This window comes from Dermacentor silvarum, chromosome 5 (assembly GCF_013339745.2).
Source record: "Dermacentor silvarum isolate Dsil-2018 chromosome 5, BIME_Dsil_1.4, whole genome shotgun sequence".
NCBI lineage: Eukaryota > Metazoa > Arthropoda > Arachnida > Ixodida > Ixodidae > Dermacentor > Dermacentor silvarum.
Genome location: NC_051158.1, coordinates 160,194,635 through 160,214,634, shown reverse-complemented (window position 1 = coordinate 160,214,634; position 20,000 = coordinate 160,194,635). Strand labels below are relative to the sequence as shown.

Genomic DNA, 20,000 nt, shown 5'->3' with positions numbered 1-20,000 from the left:
AAAATTATGCAAATTTATAACCGTAAACTATTTAAAGAGTTGCTGCGTGTGAAAATCATATGGGACGTTTGCAATTATTCTCATAAACTTCTTTTGAATTAGGAACAGTCGGTTTAGGTTCGTTTTCGTTGTTGTGCCCCATATTATGTGGGCGTAGGTTAACAGCGAAAGGGCTAGCGAGTTATATAGTAGTAGTTTTATACGTTGAGGAATGATATGTCTACATTTGTTTAGCATACCCACAGTTTTGCACAACTTTTAATGAGTTTAGCGGATATGGTCATCCCAAGTTCGACTGTTTCAATCACATTGTGACCAAGTGTAATCAACGGCAAGTTTACAACCTTATTTTTTGGTCTGAAGAGTATTGCTTTTGTTTTTGCGGTATTAATAAGTAAGGAATTGCACTTTGTCCATTCTAGTAACAGCGGCATTGTTTCATCAGATTATAACCAGTATATAATCAGATTATAACCAGATTATATACTTCGCAGCCATTGCCCGACTTCTGAAGAAGGACGCACCGTTTACGTGGGGTCCCGCTCAAACTGCCGCTTTTGCCAACCTGACCAACATTTTCACCACGCCACCTATACTGGCCCACTTTGACCCGTCCTCTCCTACAGAGGTGCCAGTGGTCACGGTATCGGGGCCGTCTTAGCCCAACGCCAACAGGGTAAAGATCGTGTTATCTCCTACGCATAGCCGCCTCCTCACAGCAGCGGAGCGGAACTATTCGATTACAGATCGTGAATGCCTGGCTCTCGTCTAGGCGTTTCTAAATTCCGCCCGTACTTGTATGGCACGCATTTCTCAGTAATCACGGACCACCACGCGCTCTGCTGGCTTTCCTCACTCAAGGATCCTACCGGCCGGCTTGGTCGCTGGATTCTGCGGCTGCAAGAATATTTCTATGCAGTCGTGTACAAGTCGGGCCGCCTACATCAAGACGCAGACTGTTTATCATGCTATCCAATGGACGAACCACCCGCCGACCCTGACACCGATGCCGACGCTTGCGTTTTCTCCGTTTCTCCGCTGTTACACGTCGCTGACGAGCAACGCCGTGAAGCCACCTTGCACGCCATCATTGATCGCTTGGAATCCTTGCCCTCTGATTTGTCCCTTCACTTGTTTGTTCTCCGGGATGGTGCGTTATACCTCCACAACGTACGCCCCGACGGTCCTGCCCTACTCGTCGTCACTCCTAAGCATCTCCGTTAAGCTGTTCTCCAAGAACTTCATTACTTACCAACGGCAGGTCACCTCGGCGGCTCCCGCACCTACGACCGGATTCGTCGATGCTTCTTTTGGCCGGGCTCCGTCGGGGAATACGTTGCAGCGTGTGAGAAATGCCAGCGCCGAAAAACACCATCGACGCTCCCTGCCGGGTGCGTTCAACCGCTCGACATTCCTTTGGAGCCGTTCTTTCGCGTTGGCTCGGACTAACTTGGCCATTCCCTCTATCAACGTCTGGCAACAAGTGGGTCGCGGTGGCGATAGATTACACTACGCGCTACGCCATCACCAGAGCGCTTCTAACAAGCTGCGCCACAGAGGTCGCCGATTTTCTTTTACGCGACGAGATTCTGCAGCATGGAGCTCCACACCAACTTCTCACTGACCGTGGTTGGACATTCCGTTCTAAAGCCATCGTCGACATCCTGCAGTCCTGCTCGACCAGGCACAAGTTGACTACGTCTTGCCATCCACATACTAATGATCTCACGGAGCGTCTGAATCGAGCCCTGACAGGTAAGCTTGCAAAGTATGTCTCGTCCGACCATACTGATTGGGACCTTGCCCTACCCTATGCCACATTCGCTTACAGTTCTTCGCGACACGACACTGCCGGTTATTCACAGTTCTTTCTGTTGTTTGGCCGGGAACCCACATTGCCACTGGACACATCCCTTCCAACCGCTGCAGCAGAGACCAGTGAATATACACTTGACGCCATCCCCAGGGCAGCTCAAGTACGCGAAATTGCCCGCGCTCGCCTCCTTGACTTCCCAAGAGAACCAACTGCGTTTGTTCGATCGTCAACACAGAGACGTCCACTTTTCGCCTGGATCTCTGGTGCCCCTGTGGTCCCCGACTCGTCACGTTGGCCTGTCAGAAAAACTCCTGTCTCGGTACACAGGTCCCTATCGAGCGCTGCGAGCCGTGACTCCAGTTACTTATGAAATCGCCTCAGTCACTACCAGTTACTCATCTGCCCCGTATTTCACTGACGTTGTGCATGTTGATTGCCTAAAACCATATTACTCTCCAGTTACCACCGACATTTAGACGCACCAGGCGGGTGCTTCTGCCGCCGGGGAGGAGGAGGAAGAAACTTTATTTACAGACAGCACTAAGGCCCAGTAAAAAAATGAGCGCTTGCTCCGTGAAGGCCCGCTGATGATCCGCCAAGTCCGAGTGAAGCTAAGCACTCCAGGAAGGAGGTTGAGGGTAAGGAAAATAAGGAGAGGTAATGGCAGTGTTACATGAGTGTAGGATGTGTTCTGTATGGGGACAATGATACATGCATATTGCGTGTTTCTTGTGGACGATGCGCGCGGGCGCAGCGACGAAGAAGACGAACTGCTCCTTGCTCTCGAGCTGTTGGCTGAACTGGCCAGCGCTGCAGTTGTCTCTTGTAAATAAATATACTTTGTAAATAGTCTCCAGTGCTTAATCCTTCGTTCGCGTAACAATATCACTCGAATGGCATCTATGAGAGGACGCGGCATCGAAATTATTTGAGGACCTGCTTTGGGCGTATCATTAGAGGCAAGAGTAGGCTTGACAATCTGTGGTTCTTTGAGAAGTTGCTGGCTGGGAAGCGCAAGCCATTCCTCTGGAGAAATGCTTCTTTTCAGCTAACTTTCTTGTGCTGATCACCACTGTTGTGTCCTGACTGGAGAATGTGGCTGTTACAATGGAAGGACCACTCTCCTTTCGTGCCGCTGCCTTTTTTAGGACGTTCGGTGACGTCGACGCCGGATTGTTTCAGCAGTCCCCCTGCATGAGGAATTGTCCCGAGCCATTTGCTTTAGAACTGCGAGCTCTTTCCTGATGTGAGGGCAGTCCTTAGACGAGGCTGCATGAGAACGATTTCAACTGCCGCACTTCAGGACAGGAGCCGGGCAAGTGTCTTCCGCGTGAGGTTCACATTTACCAGGGACAGAGTAACGAGTTTGGCCAGACCCCCTTGACATGTGCAAGCCCATAGCACTGACGGCATTGAAGAGGCGAGTGGCCGAACAAGGTGTCGGAAATGGGACTTTCGGCGTCAGATAGTATGAAACCTTCTTTGAAAATCAGTTTGATGCAGCGCGTGGTTCAAAGGCGGCTCACATGCATGACGACAACATCCTCACTTGCTGGTTTGACGAGGATAGGCAAGCCCACGTTGAGAATGGCGACATCAATGTGATAGAATACACCTGCTGTGGATGCATCGTCTATCGCGTATAGGCACGCACTTTGATGCCTCCTACCTCCGTGATTTCTTGCAATTTTACAGCGAAGCTGTATATGGCTAGGGTTCCGTGTATTTTTTGTGTGCGTAAGCAAAAATGTGGGCCGATCCTGGGGATAGTAGAGAAAGGGTTCAAGCGTAATGGCACATACCCCTGTGGACTCCGGGTGATGGGCTCCGGGACCTGTAGTGCACCCTTGAACTACCCTTGTCACACATGGGAACCAAAGAGGTCCCAGGTACAAAGGTATAGAACATTTTTTAAAAATGTTTGTTACAATTTTTCAAAAAGAACTGTTATAAATGACACATGACACTAGATTTTTGGCGCTAGCTTTGGAGCAGGCATGAAGGTGCGTGTTCATTTAGTGTTTGTTGAATAATATTGTTGGAAAGTTTTTGGGCTGGCATTGAAGTGTGTGTCAGTGTAGTGTGCGACTGCCTAGTGAAGTTTATTTACTTGGCGGCGATGTGCAGTGCGTAGACATCACGAGAGGCTGCGATGGTCTCGCTGATGGCAAGCTTTTTCGATCGCATCTTAGCCCAAAAAGGCCGGCCCACGTCAGCCATTTATACGTTCACACTGCCCTCGCTTTGTAAACGTTCCAAGCGCTTGCGTATCTAGTTTCCTTTCCTTCCGCTCTCCCATGGTGGCGGTGCCGTCGAAACGTCACGCGTGTCTAGTATCCTCCGGCTCCTCTGGGCGGCGGTCGCGTCGTCCGCGCGAATGTATAGTAAAAACCACAAAGACAAGTTGGTGTTTTCCATGTTGAATTTCAATTATCTGCTGTCGTCGTTATGGTGAGGCCGCGTATAGTCCAGACTCCCGAGGAACAAAGCGCGTACGAAGAGCTACGTCCAGTACGCGCTTGGCGTTTTGTGCACGATCTTCATCGGTGGTGTTTGCCGCTCGCCGGCGACGATTGCATTCTCGTTACTGCTCCTGCCGTCGCTCTTCGTAGGCTTGTTGCTCCTAGGGAGTCGGGACTACAGGCGAATATGATGGAATTATAAAAATATTTGGGGCAGCTTCACACTAAGTGGTGCGAAGACTGGGCAAACAGCGAAGCTGGTGGCCCTTCCCTAGATTTAACTTTGCTCTCCTCTCCTTAATTTCGTTTGGCTTGCCTTGTTCTTAGTTTTGTATTTGCTTTCCTTGCTTAACTTAGCCGACCCCGAGTATCGGGACGATACTCGGGGTCGGCGCGCAGTCTTCTAAAGGCCACGTTATAGTCCGACGTAGCGTTGACGCGCAAGCGCACTCGGCACGGCGACACCACCCCAGTGAAAGCGCAGCACTCAATAGTTTGGTGCGAGGCGTGGTCGACGTATTCCTGTAAACCGACCCCTCTATAGTTTAACGTCTGCACCGCGACGCATAGGAACTCGCTGCACGGGCCGCCACCAGTATCCATCAGCCCATCTTGCTCGACGAGACGCGGATGTAGTCCATTCTGGGTGACGAGACCGGCGCTAAATGCAGCATGTCGCATCTCGACGCCGGCTGCAGCCGGGGCACGCCGACGAACGTCGGATACGTCGACCGCGCCTCGCGCTGTGGCGACAGTAACCTGGGAGAGGGTGGTAACCTCGGCGAGCGACGACGTCACGGGCGTCGCCTAGCAACGCCTCGCACCAGCTGTGCGAGGCGCTGCTACGCAACGCGCCGTGACGTCATCGCCAGGCGCTGTTTTTTGTTCGCACTACGCGGCCTAACCAAGACCTTAAACAGCGCCGCTGTTAAAATTTAAAGCCCTTCCCCTACCGGGAACAACCGGGGCACGCGAAGCTTGTCGTACTCTCAAACTCGGGTGTCGCGTTTCCTGGCCTCGGGGTTCACTAACCTTCGTTAACGCTGGGCTTCGGTAAGACATACTTTTAAGGTGGGATCCGCTGCTTCCCGCTGGGCTTGGGCTGCCTCGAACGCAGGATCCGCACGGCGAGCGCGAGCCTGCTCCCGGCGACGTTTACGGCGTTCCTCGTCGAAAGCGGCCTGTTTTGACGCCAATCTAACAACCACGGCCGCTGGATAAAAAAAAAAATGTCACAGTTTCGCCCTAAGGGCGAAGCAATGAATGCGATAGCAACACAGCAATGTCATACGAAGTAAGGTGAGCGGCTTTGGTAGCAATATGAATTGTAGTAAACATGAGCTGATAAAGTAAGCAGGTGTGCTGCGGCGTAAGTAGACCGACATGAAGAGAGACTCGATGACCACGAGAAGGCGCGTGTGAAACGGTGGTGTTGATGAGAAGCGCTTCCCGAGGGCAGCACGTGCGAAGGGACACACCTGTAGCGCTGCACTGCCGATCTGGGCAGCATTGCATGTGTAGCGTGCGTTGGAAAATGTGGCCCGACTATTACTAACTGAATGAACAAGCGTGGTGTGAGCGCGCACAAAGAAACACGAATAGATCACACTGAATGACTGCCGACAACGACTGTCAAAACGCTGGCAGCAAGCGTACGCCGCAGCGGGCGAAGGTACGTGCGGTCTATCGCTTCAACGGAAACTGAGCGGCGAATGCACGGCGCATAAAGGTCAGAGCCGTGTGGAGATAAGAGACGGTGCCGGCGAGCGACGAGCGCGGTTGTTGGCAGAGTAGAATTGCGCCCCCCCCCCCCCCCCGCCCCGCTCCCTCCGGCGCTGGCTTCCTGCTTCCTTGCTTGCGCGTGGGAGATTGAGTGCGTTCGCTCTCCGTGATAGCGCGCGTCCCCGCACGCTTCCGCTCGGGCATACGGCGCGCGCGAAGATTTTATCTATACGGAACCTCACGGCGACGGCGACGACGACGACGACGGCGACGGCAGAAATCCGGTTGAAGTGTCCATATAATTGCTATCGCAATAAAAAGGTGCGGCCTGCCGCGTGCATCGAAAACGGTGTGATCCGCCGCGGCGCCACACGCCGGGGTCTGTTGTCTGGAATCGGCATAGCAAATGCGTCAGGAACGCGCTTGGAACGCCGTCGCGCCTGCAAGCCGAAGCGTTCCATCCCCCTCAGCTAGCGCCGTTCGGCACAGCCAAGCGGCCGACAATGCAACTACGGCCGTCACGATCGCTCCCATAGCAGCGCGCCCGACGCGGCAGCCCGCACCTTTCTTTAGGGGCGAAGCTCCTCAGGGTGTGGGCATGAAGGAAGGAAAAAAAAACTAGGAGGGAGCGTCATGTGACAATCTTGAAGCCTAGTCATAAAAAATTTAGAGGAATGGGATGATGGGAATTAGGCCCTCACGTGATAGGCAAGCGGTACATTTTACTCGGCTCGCTTCGGTGGCTTCGGTTTCGTCTGCTGAGGGGGTTTCGGAATATGCGCACATACTCGGCGTGGCAAACGCGCGCCGAAGGAAGGGTGAAGGAATTCGAGTGTGTGAAGCAGTTGAGTATCGCCGCTTAATTAGCAGACGGGCGCCAAGGCTGTTGCGAACGGAGGCGTCGGTTAACCGGCATTGCGCCGAACAACCCGGGAGGACCACCTCAAGGACGACTGGTTGCGTTTCGGTGTGGTGGAGGGAAACGAGGGAACCTTTCGCCCTGCAAACGTGTGAAGGCAACCAAGCCGCCCTTCCGACGATGATTCGTTGCGTTTGACGACGCCTTCTGGGAAACAATGATGCCTTTCGCCCCCGCAAAATGTGCACGCGATTAAGCGAGCGTACAGGGTCCGAAGCGACTGTCCCTACGGGAAAAAATGCATCCCGTCTTGTGCCCAAGGGTGGACTGGCGAGCCGGAGACTCCGAACATATTTAGGGCCGTGCCGGCCCGTAGCGCAGTCGACACTGTTGCTCGAGATCTGCTCAAAGTCTTCGGCCTCTTAGCAGACCGGCGAGAACTCCCGTCAGCAGTAGGCGCACCTGCGTGATGAAGTGTTTTGTGCCAGGATGCCCTAATCGAACAGAAAATCGGCGCGATGGCCTGTCCTTGCATAGGTAAGCACAATGAACGTTTCTTTTATTTATGAAAATGGAACTGCAATATTCGCGATCGTTAGTGACTACGTGCTCGTGTGAATTATAACTGACGAAATAGTGGTGCAATACTATTCAAGCCATTTTTTTCCCAACTTTGTCATAATTCCCGCTAAGTGTTAAACATTTATTTCTCTTTAAAGTACTTTTATCAGCTAGCGTACACTCCTAAATAGGTAAGATGTGGAATTATTTATTGTCGAAGAATTACATTTCCTGCTATAAAAATTATTATTGACTGAATTGTGTATGTATTTTTTGTGGCTGAAAACAATCAAAATTGCAATAAAACTAATTAATTGAAGAAACCATGAAAGATTAGTCTTCACATAACATACCAAGTTTTGCAATAGTCGCCAAGAACAATAATTTTGTAGAGAATATTCTGCTCGTAGTAACTCGGCTTGTGAGCGCAAAGTTCAAACATCATGTTGCAAGGTTCAATCACTCCCCATGTTGAGGCTAAATATCATTTTCTTTTTCTTTTTTTCAGAAGATATGATGTTGGTTGACATATTTTAAACAACAGGTAAATGACAGTTGAGATGAAATAACACAGTTTTACTTTAAATTACAGGAGTGAACATCATTTTCATTCATTTATTAGTAGTACCCTGAAGGCCTGGAGGCATTACAGAGGGGGCATTACATTACATTATGTATGTGTTACAGCTATATCTGATATTTTTGTGTGAAACATGCACTGCAAAGTTACTACAGCTCCATTTCCCCCGAGATTCAATTAGCTGTATGTGTATTTTACAAGCACACTTAGATCAAAGATAGTTTTCTATACAAGAGGATGCGGTGTGTAGGGAAAGCATGCACAGATCATGCGAGGTCTTTTGCATGACTCTGCAAAGGTTGTGTAAATGAATTCCACAGTAAATGTTATTGTTGGACCTTAAAAATATCTGGTGGGTTATTCTTTAACTGCAGGCGCTTGCAAAGGACGATGCCACAGCAATGAGTCAACTTTAAAGTGAAGCAGCTACATCCACGGGAACATAACAGCATCACGTTGAGCCAGTAAGTTGATGCACAGCTGTATGCAGCTATAATGCATGTTTTCAGTTTGATCATACCTTTTTCATGACTCTGGTAGATGTCCCCCACCATTCCTGAAGCTAAATATGCTTTTCTTATATTCAGGCAGGTCTCTCTCAAGCCACAATGGATATGGACATCTCTGAGGGCTTGTCTGATTGATGTTCTAGCAGAGGGTGACATCTGCTAGCGCGTCTTTCACTGATTCAGACATCGCTGATGAGCCTTCCGAAATCCAACATGTCCTGGCATGTTTGATTGTCATAATGGTCACAGAGCTTGCTTAAGACATTTTCTCACATATGTGCCTTGGTTCATTCATGTTCTGATCTGCTTTGCAAAATCTGGTGTTTCCCTTTAATATATAGTTTGTATTTCACCTTTAAAGTAATTATTTAAGTTTCAAAAATGCATATGAGACTGTCATACAGCTTTTTGTAAGATGTTTTTGACAGATTTAAAAGATCTATTAGTAATGCTCAGAATGAAGAGAAAGATAGAACTGTTCAACCTATCATTGGCTACATTACAGCCCTTTTTTGACACAGGTGACAAGCATACTGTGTTCAAATTTCATTGTTAACACTGGCAAAAGCAAGTGCTAATGAATGAAAGCCATATATGCTACATCATAATCTCATTTTAGTCAATCTAGGATAAGTACAAGATAAGGAAAATAAAACAAACTGCAGCAAAGCAGTGTTACGTAAGATAAAAAAACACTTTTTTTCAGTAAAGTTGGAATAAGGAAAACACACAAACTGCGACCAATAAGATGAAGACTCTATGGCAATCCCATCAATGGCTTTTTCAAAAGGTTGCTCATCTCGAAAATGTCATAGAAGATTTATCTGACAATCGCATTCTAGGAAATGAGGATGTCGCCATATTGCAGAGTCTTGGTGGGGCAAAAAAGACTTGCTCATGCGTCAACTGCCACATAAGTCTGGTGCCAGCAATGTCACCCGCTTACTCGCCAGAGCTCAGGCCATTTGCACTGACTTTGCATTTTTATTCCCCTAGAGCATACAGATATGTACAAGCTGTTTTCAACACATGCCTCCCGCATCCAAAGACACTGTGTAAATGATATCAATCCATTGATAGGGCTGCTGACTTTTCAAAAGAGGCAATGACTGCATTGGCTATCAAGGTGAAGCGTGGCTCTCCACATTATGCAATCTAGTTGTGTATGAGATGGCCATTCAAAGAAGTAGTGTGGGATGGGAAAAGCTTCCATGGATATGTTGACATGGGCATTGATGTCAATGATGACAGCTTTCGAGTTGCCTAAGATGCATTTGTTTTAATGCTTGTTGCGATCAATGGCAGATGGAAGCTGCCGATTGGCTACTTTCGAGTGCATGGCCTTGGTGGTGAGCAGAGGCGCAATTTGGTGCTGCAAGCTGCTAGCTTCACTCACGAAAAATGTGCACACATTGTGAGTTTGACCTGCTATGGCGCTGCAGCGAACTTGTCATTGCTGCACAGCCTTGGCTGCAAGATGGACCTGACTGAGCTGGATGCTTCTTTTGCACATCCAGTGACAAAAAAGCTTTTCTTTGCCATGGTGGATCCCTGTCACATGTTGAAGCTATTGCGGCACACCCTGTTTGATAAAAAGGCTATTGTGATACGAACAAACAGTTCATATTGTTGAAACACATTGATGAACTGCATGAAATCCAGTACACAGAGGGCCTACATTTGGCAAACAAACTTAGACAAGCACATATTACCTGGAAAAACCAGCCCATGAAAGTCTCATTGTTGGCTCAAACGTTTAGTCAATCGGTAGCAGATGCTCTTAGTGACTGCAGAGCTCAAAAAAATTAAAAATTTTCAAATTCCTTGCCAACAGAAGAGTTTATCAGATATGTAAACAACGCATTTGACATTTTAAATTCAAGACATCCAAGGAAAGAAGAATAGAAAGGACCGCTGTGTCCTGAAAATGTGGCTCCTGTCACTGCGTATGTCAAAGAACTTATGGCCTACTTTTGCTCGCTTAGGGAGTCTGCAGCTGGTAAACTAATGACAGAAACCAACCAAAAGACAGGCTTCATTCGCCTTTTGGTGTGCTTAGACAACCGTCTATACAACCACTTGGTTACAGAAAATGGCCTATTGGCATATCTTGCGACTGCCAAGCTCAGTCAGGACCACCTTGAATTACTTTTTTGCTGCAATAAAATCATTTGGGGGCTTCAATGACAACCCAACAGCAAAGCAATTTGCAGCAGCATTGAAGCGTCTGATAGTTCGTAATGAGGTCAAGGACATGGCGGAAATTGCTTTCTATTGGAACACATCGAAATTCTCTTTGTACGCTCCTCTAAAAAAACCATACTTCATCGATGTAATTAACCTCACTGCCCCTCAGAGAAGCCCTGCAGCCAGTGAACCACTCACAGAAGCAATTTTCCAGGATCATGGTTACTCTGCTGACCCAGGCAGGGTGTCGACTGAGCTTGGGTGCCTGCGGCTCGCAGTACTGGAAGAATTGCTACACAAGTTTTCTCGTGGGTGAATTATGTTCATGATGGCCCACACAATTAATTGCTTTATCCATCAACTTCAGCTGTCCCACCAGGTTTTATGTTAAGGTATTTGTTTTTTGAGTTACTTTGTAAAGTGCATATATTGTTCACTGTAACCACAAACATTTGGTGTATACCACTCAATGAGTGTATTAAATACCGTGAAATATTCATTAATTTGAGGTTCACAACGTAATAGAGCCGTCGCGTCCTAATTTTGCGGTGTGTTGGCTCAGCTCCGACGGTGCAAACATTTTTGTAGGTATGTGATACAACATAAGCTTTGTTGTACATTTTACTTGCAGCAAAATGCATTGTATTTTAATGTTGACATACTTACTTTGTGGGTCTGACCTCACATCAATTGTTTCAACTTTGACTTTGTGAACTACCACTCTTTTTTAAATTTCTGCATATGTATTGCTTACTTTTCTGACAAGCACAATCACCGAAGCCTTTCGATATTTGTGAGGACAGCGCAGATATAAATATTATACAATTATAGCCCTGTATTGAAGGCGTTGCATACAAGGCATTGTAAGCAAAACTGCAGTTACATTCAAGGACAGCTGATCCCATTGACCAGTTTTATTAAAGGTATCAATACTAGGTGTGATATAGTTTACTTTGTTTAACATTATTATACAAATGCCCTGTGGCATACAAGTATGCTAATACTGATACCGAAGAGCAGTGGCACAATAAGTTTTCCTACTTGCTGTTTATAATTTTATTTTGTGTATTATCTTTGCAATGTACTTCATTTAATTTATAAACGTGGCTTCCTTCTATATTTGTGTGAAGTCTTCTGGCTTCTATAAGTGCAATAAACACTGAATAAAGAATGAAACAATTACTCTTGTGATAAAAATGTGCTTTCCATAGTACAAGTACACCAGCAACACAATGAATCCACAAGTGCAAATGAATGCTGCCATTTTTCCCTTGCCGCTATGTATTCAGTTTTCATGCCGTTTCACACTAGCAGAGGAAGAAGGGTCCCCCTGGCAGAGTTTGATTCTAGGACATAATTATGCTGTGGGGCTATACTCGCATTCGGAAACGGCTGAATAAACTCTAGATAATGCACAAATTCCGTCCATTTGCTTTATTATATAACGAAAATGGATCCCCGAGGCGCGTCTCAACAGCGTCGTCGCACCACACAATCTTGCAAAATAGTACACGTAAATATGAATAAACGGCGATCAATTCGGCGTTTAGAATGCAGGCTAATGCTATTTATTTCTCTCAAAATGAAACACGCCCACCAGAGCCTTTTATTAAGCGAAAATGCGACAAAAAAGTGTCCTTCAGAACATCTCGTTTCTTCCTAGGTGCAAGACAGCGTGACAAAAATTATTTCTCGCAAAATAAAACACGCACACCAGCCTTTTATTAAGCGAAAATGCGACACAAATAGTGTCCCTCAAAACATCTCGTTTCTTTCTAGGTGCAAGACAGCGGGACAAAAAATTAGCAAAATAATACGCACCACAGCTTAAGGTGCACAACGGCTGATTTGACGAAACTTGAGTACGTAGGAAAAATAGACCACACTCGGGCGTCTGGACTGGTTTCGAGCCGCGAGCGCTGGCAACTCCACTAACCGCGGTGGTAAGCGCAAGTGACGCCTTGAAAATTTTTGTCTTCATGAGTCAGACGCCCCAGTCTTGCTCCACGTTTCAAGGCATCGCATTTGAAGCGAAGAACGACGCGCGAAGTAGCAGAAAACCACCACCCGAATACGGGCCTCCAAGCCTGTGACGGCAGGCGCCACTAAAAGTTACCACGTACCAAACAATCACGAATGTTCCGGCAACCTTGTGGGCCTATTCCGCCCCAGAAGGCACCGCGCACGGGGCCCCTGAGAGAGGGAGGGGTGGCTTCAGAGGAGGTTGGCTTGCCGAGGCTAGCGGAATAACGTGACGCTCCCTCCTAGTATTTTTTACCTCCATGGGTGTGGGTCGTTCCCTCCTCTGTAGTAGTAGTGTAGTAGTAGTAGTATGTAGCCACCTCTAGTTTATGAATCGCTCAATAGATGGCGTTGTGCGTCCGTACGTGATAGGGCGCCTCGATGCCAGCGCCACCGTTCAGGGTGGTGCCAACCTTTGACCGCCCCCGCGCCGCCGCTTTCTCGCTGCGACGCCATATTGTGTCACAGCGAGCCGTTGCGATTGCTTGGTGCCGGTGCTGAGTTCGAGGCACAGTGCGCGCGGATGCTTCGCGGACGCTTCTACTTGCTAGACAGTGTTCAGCCGCATGACTGACAAGCTATCAAGTGCATCGTGTCGACATGACGGGCTGTTGTGTTCCCAAGTGCGCCGGATCGACGCGTAAAGGACTGCGTTGTTTTCGCTTCCCCCGGGACCCAGAGCGACAGAAGAGATGGGAAGCCCAAGTAAAGCGCGATCACTGGAAGGCAACGGATAACTCCTGAATTTGCGAGGTAAGTGTCAAGAATGTTTTGACTACCGCACCGTGTTTTTCATTTAAATAAGAAAGTATTCTCTGATCCTCGCTCACGTATACCTACGTTCGCTCACGAACTAAGTAAGCACTGCACCGATGCTGTCTGAGTAGCGTATGGTTTGCGAGCGCGTGTCGCATAGGCTTTTTTCGTTTTGATGGGCGCAGTCTGTACCCTTATTTTAAGGACTGACGAAGATGCTTAGCCGCGAAATAGTCTTACATTAGCTACGAATCGTCACGTAAGCCACCTATTTTCCTTTTTCACGGGAAGCACACATCGTGTGTGTCTCTTGTTTCTTTTTTTTTTTCTTTTTTCGGTACTGGTTATTTGGGACTAAAGAACGCAGTTCTTCGTCTGGGGAGAGCGGCTGTTTTGTACGTGGTAAGCGAAACATTGTGATTTTCTCTGATTTCTCAGGAGATATCTTGCGGACCTCAGGGTGTTACGTTACATAGCTGATTTTTTAGACTTGTACATATTTGTAGCGTGGTGATCGTAAGCCCATGGTCATTCGTGCTCATTCCCGATCGTAGTGGGTACTGTGACGGTCTTTAAATGCCTGTGCACGGTATGCCCAGGTGTAGTAGAGTTAAGGGGCATCATGGGACCAAAATATTTCGGCGCTTTCTGGCATGGTGTCTGTTGTAGCCTGTGCATTTCTTCGAAACGTGTGAAGCGAGGTAATACAGCATTGCTTCTGCTAAAATTTATTTTTAAGCACTGTAATGGGTTCTCTGTATTTACAAGGCAACTTTTCATATCAATAATCACTTTTGTTGTTTTACCTGTACTTAGAAACACTTTGAAGAGGACCAGTACGAGGGAAATCGACAGGATGGGCGCCGTCTGTTAAAGTCAACAGCCCTACATCATCATGGACTATATTTTCGAAGTGAAAGACATTGCTAATCTGTATTTGACTGTATTAGTTTCATTTACGGTTTTTGTACGTGATATGTATGCAGTGTTGTTTATTTTTTCAATGTAGTTATCAGTGTTCTAATGGTTACTTATGAAATGTTCTGTACTCGCCATCGATGTGTTTGGCTGATGCGACGTATTCGATGGTAGCTGATGTATGTATTATGGCTGGATATCTGGCTGGATATCTTGATGAATATTACCCGCGGTTGCGTTTTCTTGTTTGCATTCTTGTTTTCGATTTATATTGTGTGTAATAAGGTTGATGTACTCACTTGAACCCCCCCCCCCCCCATGTAATGAATAAATAAAAAAAAAAAAAACTCTCTCTATCCCGAATTGTGTGTCGAGCCTACCTTGCGAATTAATTTTGTTATCTCCTCTTTCAACATAACCTTCAGGCGCCACACAGTACATATAATTTTTCATGTACATATCTCTTTCATGATTGATTGTACTAGACATTATAAGTAAATGTATTTTGTGCGTCGTTTGATTTCTTGTGTGTACTACGCAAGATTGACACAGACAAGTTACGTTACATTTTTCTCTACAGCACTAACTAAACCTTATTTTCACATCGCAGTTATTTTTACACCAGCTTAATCCTGTCAGCACACAGTTTTGTGGGCAAAAAAGCAAAAATTGCGCGTAGATATCGTCAAATAATTGCAACGAACGCGAAGAGCACGCGCAACGCAAGGGAAACTAACCGCCGTGCGCGAGTGGCTGGCTACGGTAAAGGAGGCGTGACGTGTAAACCAAAATACAACAGCGAAAAAGAAAAACTTCCACACACAGGGGGTCGCAAACCTTATATACCAAGCATCGAAGCGCAAAAAAAATAGTGCGTATTTTAAACATACACACGGCATATTAAATGTGATTGAATTAGGCAACTTGGGGCATGTTCCCGGCGCCATACATTTACGTCTTCGACCTTCGACGAGTTAACGGCTATTGGTTATAAAGATATGCAGATGGGACACCGATAAAAAAATCCTCATCAAGGCAAAGCACTTGGAAGCGCGCCGCGAGTAACACTTTATGAACGCAAGCGTTTATGAATACGGGGGTTTACGGCGCTCTCGAGGCACCCTCAGCCGCAGTAGTTTATTATAGTGCATATACTTTAATGAAGTGATGGCGTTGGCGGCAAATGTATACGCATATATACATAATATGGTGCACGTTCCGGCATGTGTAAACGGCTGCGTAAGACGCTGTGGCCTCTCCCCCTTACTAGAGAGTACTGCACGTTTCTAACGCGTTTGTGCTAGCGTCCCCTTCAGCGGGAGATGGTGCAGTGGCAATATAATGAAGGGCGTTTCTGTTATTTGTGCTAGCGCGTTACGGCCCGTGTAATAGGACGCTGTGGCCTCTCCGCCTTATGCGTTTCGACGTCACATATGGCGTTTATGAATACGTATACTCTCTCAGTCATTGGTGGCGGTGCACGTTCCGGCAGTGTAAATGGCTGCGTAAGACGCTCGTCCCCCTCGATTGCAGGTAGTGTGGATATGCGTGATTTTTTTTTATCGCGGCCTGTAGACGCACGCCTCCCATATGGGCGAATTACACGGAAGATTCACGGTTTACCTATTTTAGGGGCGATCCTTAGGGTGTGGTCTGTCCCTCCTCGTATTATAGTAGTCCGTAGTAGGTAGCTCCTTTTATGGAGCTCGAACCAGGAACCCCTCGCCCACTCACGAACACACATCACACACCCCACGATGAAAATAAAACATTCAAAGACCCCGTGGAGCGCGTACGGCCCGTGTAAGATGCGGTGTTTTTTTTAACCTTTCCCGCCGTTTTGCGGTGGCTTTGCGAGGAGCGTTGCGGGGGTTATACTCTCTCAGCCGTCAGGCGGTGCACGTCCGGCATTTTGCGGTTACAGAGAGACCACGTACGCTTTTGTGCTAGCGTCCCTTCAGGGGAGATGGTGCACCGACACTTGTGAGCCAATGCGGCGACTGGGCGAATTACACGCTTCGATGATTCTTGAATAACACCCCGAGGTGTTTTTTACCTTTCCCGCCGTTTGCCTTTGCTTGCGCGACGGTTCTTTTGCCGTTAATGGCACCGACACTTGTGAGCCAATACAAGCTTCGCTTGAATAACAGAGGTGACACGGTAATGTGTGTCGCTTACCTATCGTCATGATGGTCACCGACCAAAGCAACAAACATGTTCGTACCTTTGCGTAAAATTCGGTCACCTCTATGTCGTGTACTAAGCAGCTTCGCTGTTCTTTCAGCTTCACAATGTGGAATGACTCGTGATTTCTTTCCAGCGCACTCCCGTTGAAAACTATCGATTGCGAGGACATTTTTTTCGCATATTTATCCGGATGTCCTTAATTCCGCCCGACCCCTTCCTAGAAAACAGATAGTGCTTGTCTGTTCAGGAATCGGAGGTTGCTTGTCGATTCTGCGAGCACGAAGACGATGGCATGAGGCTAGCGTTCAGGCTTTGACTTCAGAGGCGCCGTGCTCACTTGCGTTGATGCATTCGCGTTGACATTCCTCCTTTTGACAGAGATGAAGCTGCCATCTGATGAGTCTTCATCCGACACGGGGTAGAGATCAGTGTCCTAGGTGTCGCTGAGCAAGTTTCCTCTCTTCCCCGCCCATCCTTGACTTCTGGCTAAGGGTCCATGGTTTCGGGTCCATGGCCACAAGACAGGGAGTCGAACCACCAGGAAATTCAGAGCATTTTGCCAAAAAACAGAGAACACAGATAGAAGCGTTCTACCAAAAAGAAGAAGCCTATGTGCTTAACTCATGCAGGTAGTGGGGGTCCTACTGTCTAATCTTACAATTGTGCTCGCTCCCTATTCGTACTGGGCCCGCCTGTGTAAAGTGGTGGTGGGCGCGAGTTGGCGTCCCTCTGTCTAGTTGCCCAAATCTCTTCACGCCCTTTCTGGACTGAACGTGTGGAACAGGGGGCGCCGTAGCCGAGAAACTATTAAATTATTGCAACAAATTGCATTTTCGTAAGCCTTATAACTTCTGATGAGCACAGGTCTGAGTTTAATGAATTATACCTACTATGACTGAGTGAGCTCTCTCAAGCGTGCCACTTCCCCTCGAATCGACAAACGTACTGCTAAGATATATGCTTCTCTGAAGGGCGATCGAGAGGCTAACTTTAGCTCCAATTACGTTATGCGTGACACGACAACGGCACAATCTGTGCACGTCCCCCATGTATGACTGAACAACGGCTTCATTCCTCTGCACAACGATACCAAAGCAAGGTGCGTGCGTTGCATAGTTGCAAAGATATAAGCATTAGCAGCATAGCATGTTTTTGTTATTGGCGGTTTTAGCAAGCGACTCCGTATGCGGACCGAACTGAAGGAAGTTTCAAGTCTCACGTCAAAAGACAAGTCGAAAATGTCCTACATTAATAGGAAGCCTCAGCTCGGGGACAGTGCCGATGCTGCTTATTCAAATACATGTAAAATCCGGAAATGTCTTAAAGAGATAACCCTAGGTCGATTGAAGTAAAATTTCTGGTAACTGCGAGACAAAGTAAATTCTAATGACTGTATCAAAGAGAACTTTCATTTAGGGCCCGGAAGTTTTGGAAGGTAAAACAACATGCGGCGTCGGGCTCGGTGCATATCGCCGCTGGCTGGCACGAGTACGACCCCATGGTGGTGTGGGCATTTATTGGTTATTACAGTTAGCACTAGTTAAGTCCTAGGCTCGGTTTTAGCGGTGAATAACATGTTATGCCTAAGTGTCAAATGACCCATTGAGCGAAATGCAGTTCCACTAACATGAAACCTGGGGAGGTGCGAGGCATGCAGTGATGCACCGCTAATGCGCTCATACTGCCTTAAAGGGACACTAAAGAGAAACAGGAAGTTCAGCTGGAATAAAAGAGGGACCTTCAGGAATGCATGCCGTTTTTGTTGGGTGCAAAATATGAGTTATTAGCGGAGAAATTCGTAAACAAAGACCAAATATCTCTTCCTCAATTTCTCTCACCCTAGATTTGGCGCTGAAGCAATGTCGTCACAGATTGCATTGCTCTCAGCGAATCAGAATGCGCCATGATACGTCACCACTTGCGTAAACGGCCGAGGCGCTGGGCTGGATGCATCATGGCTGCATGCATGGTCGCTGCGTTTGCGTTCGCCGCGATGGATACCGTAGCTGCCGCTGAACCTTGCCACGAAGAGCTCGCCAGGAAAGCAGGACTGCATTTCAGCGATATTCAGTGAAATGGAGCGCGAAATGATCCTCTGTGCTCGAGCGGTAGGTGTTTCCGCGTGCGATGGCGGTGAGCCGCCGGCCGCGCCGGCGGAATGCAGAGCTTCGTTTTCGTCGATGGGAGGCGAAGCGTCCGGTCCGCCAGGCGACGGTGTTCCCGACAGAACAAGCGTAGAAAGTTGTGCACGTACTCGGTATGGTTATTTCGTGGCTTTATTTAATGACATTCAGCACTCACCGAGCCGCCAGTTTGCTGCTGCAGCCCCACCGGTAGGAGGTTTGATGAAGGCCGCATTGAGGGAACAGCTGCTCGAGAAAAGGACTGGCCTCTGGGGCACGCCAAGATACTTTCCGAGGGCAAGATTATACACATAATCCGAGGGCGAGAAATGCAGAGAGCACAACATCGGTTTCTCTGGCTCTTTTGCCGTTTTATCATCGGCAGAGCACTGAGCCATTGCGAACGCCGGGGAGCCGGGGCTCTCCGAGCGACGCCACATGAAAGGACACAATCGAGTCAACACTGCCGCTGCTTCTGATCAAGCGCCTTGGGCCATTTATACAGCCCTCAACACTACACACACGAGGCATTTTCTGGCTGTTTCCCGCGAAGTCAACGTTTTTAGAGCCACGCAACACGCAACCAAACACCGTAGAGCGGAACAGGCGTGCGCGACGATGCATTGACCAAAAACGAAACTACGAAACTATCATGGCCGCATGTTTCGCCATGCCATTTTTTCTTATTTATTTAATTTTGTGCTAAATTTGTACTTCCTCGCTTGAAACGGTTTAAAAAGTTGGAAAATGCTGTTTATGTACGTTTAAGGTGTATTTCATTTTGCATTATATTAACAGCGATAAATCGCTCTCGACCAATCGCGACCGGCCTGCGTTTGTAATCTCCGACGTCACATCACGTAGTACGGGAATTTCGAAGGGGCGTCAGCACCTATTCTTCAGTTTTTCGCTATTTTCTCGCTTATTAAACATCTGTTTGCAGTAAGAATGGTATGGCTGTGATCGTGAAAGGATAATCTACCATTTAAGCTCAACTTCCGGTTTCTCTTTAGTGTCCCTTTAAGCAATGGCTCATAACCCGTAAACGCGACCTCCCCATTACGATGACAAAAGAGAAGTTCTACGCTGGAATGATGAGCGGCAACGCAGCAGACGACGACGAACGCGGGGAGCAGTGGCACGAGCGCGTGCCGAGCGCGAGCACGAGCCGCTTGCTTATATACCGTGTCTACGACGACGACAGGAGACGCCGACAGCCCGAGGGCATAAGGTGCTTCGCACCTAAAGAAACAGAAGCGCGACATTTACAGATCTGCAGCTCTGCACGTAACAACAGA

The 20,000-nt window shown here is 47.8% G+C and overlaps 1 pseudogene; it reads left to right on the top strand.

The window, feature by feature from the left end:
- The window catches only part of LOC125945804 (nuclear transcription factor Y subunit beta-like), a 50,020-nt pseudogene that overhangs the window by 1,366 nt on the left and 28,654 nt on the right, over positions 1-20,000 (top strand).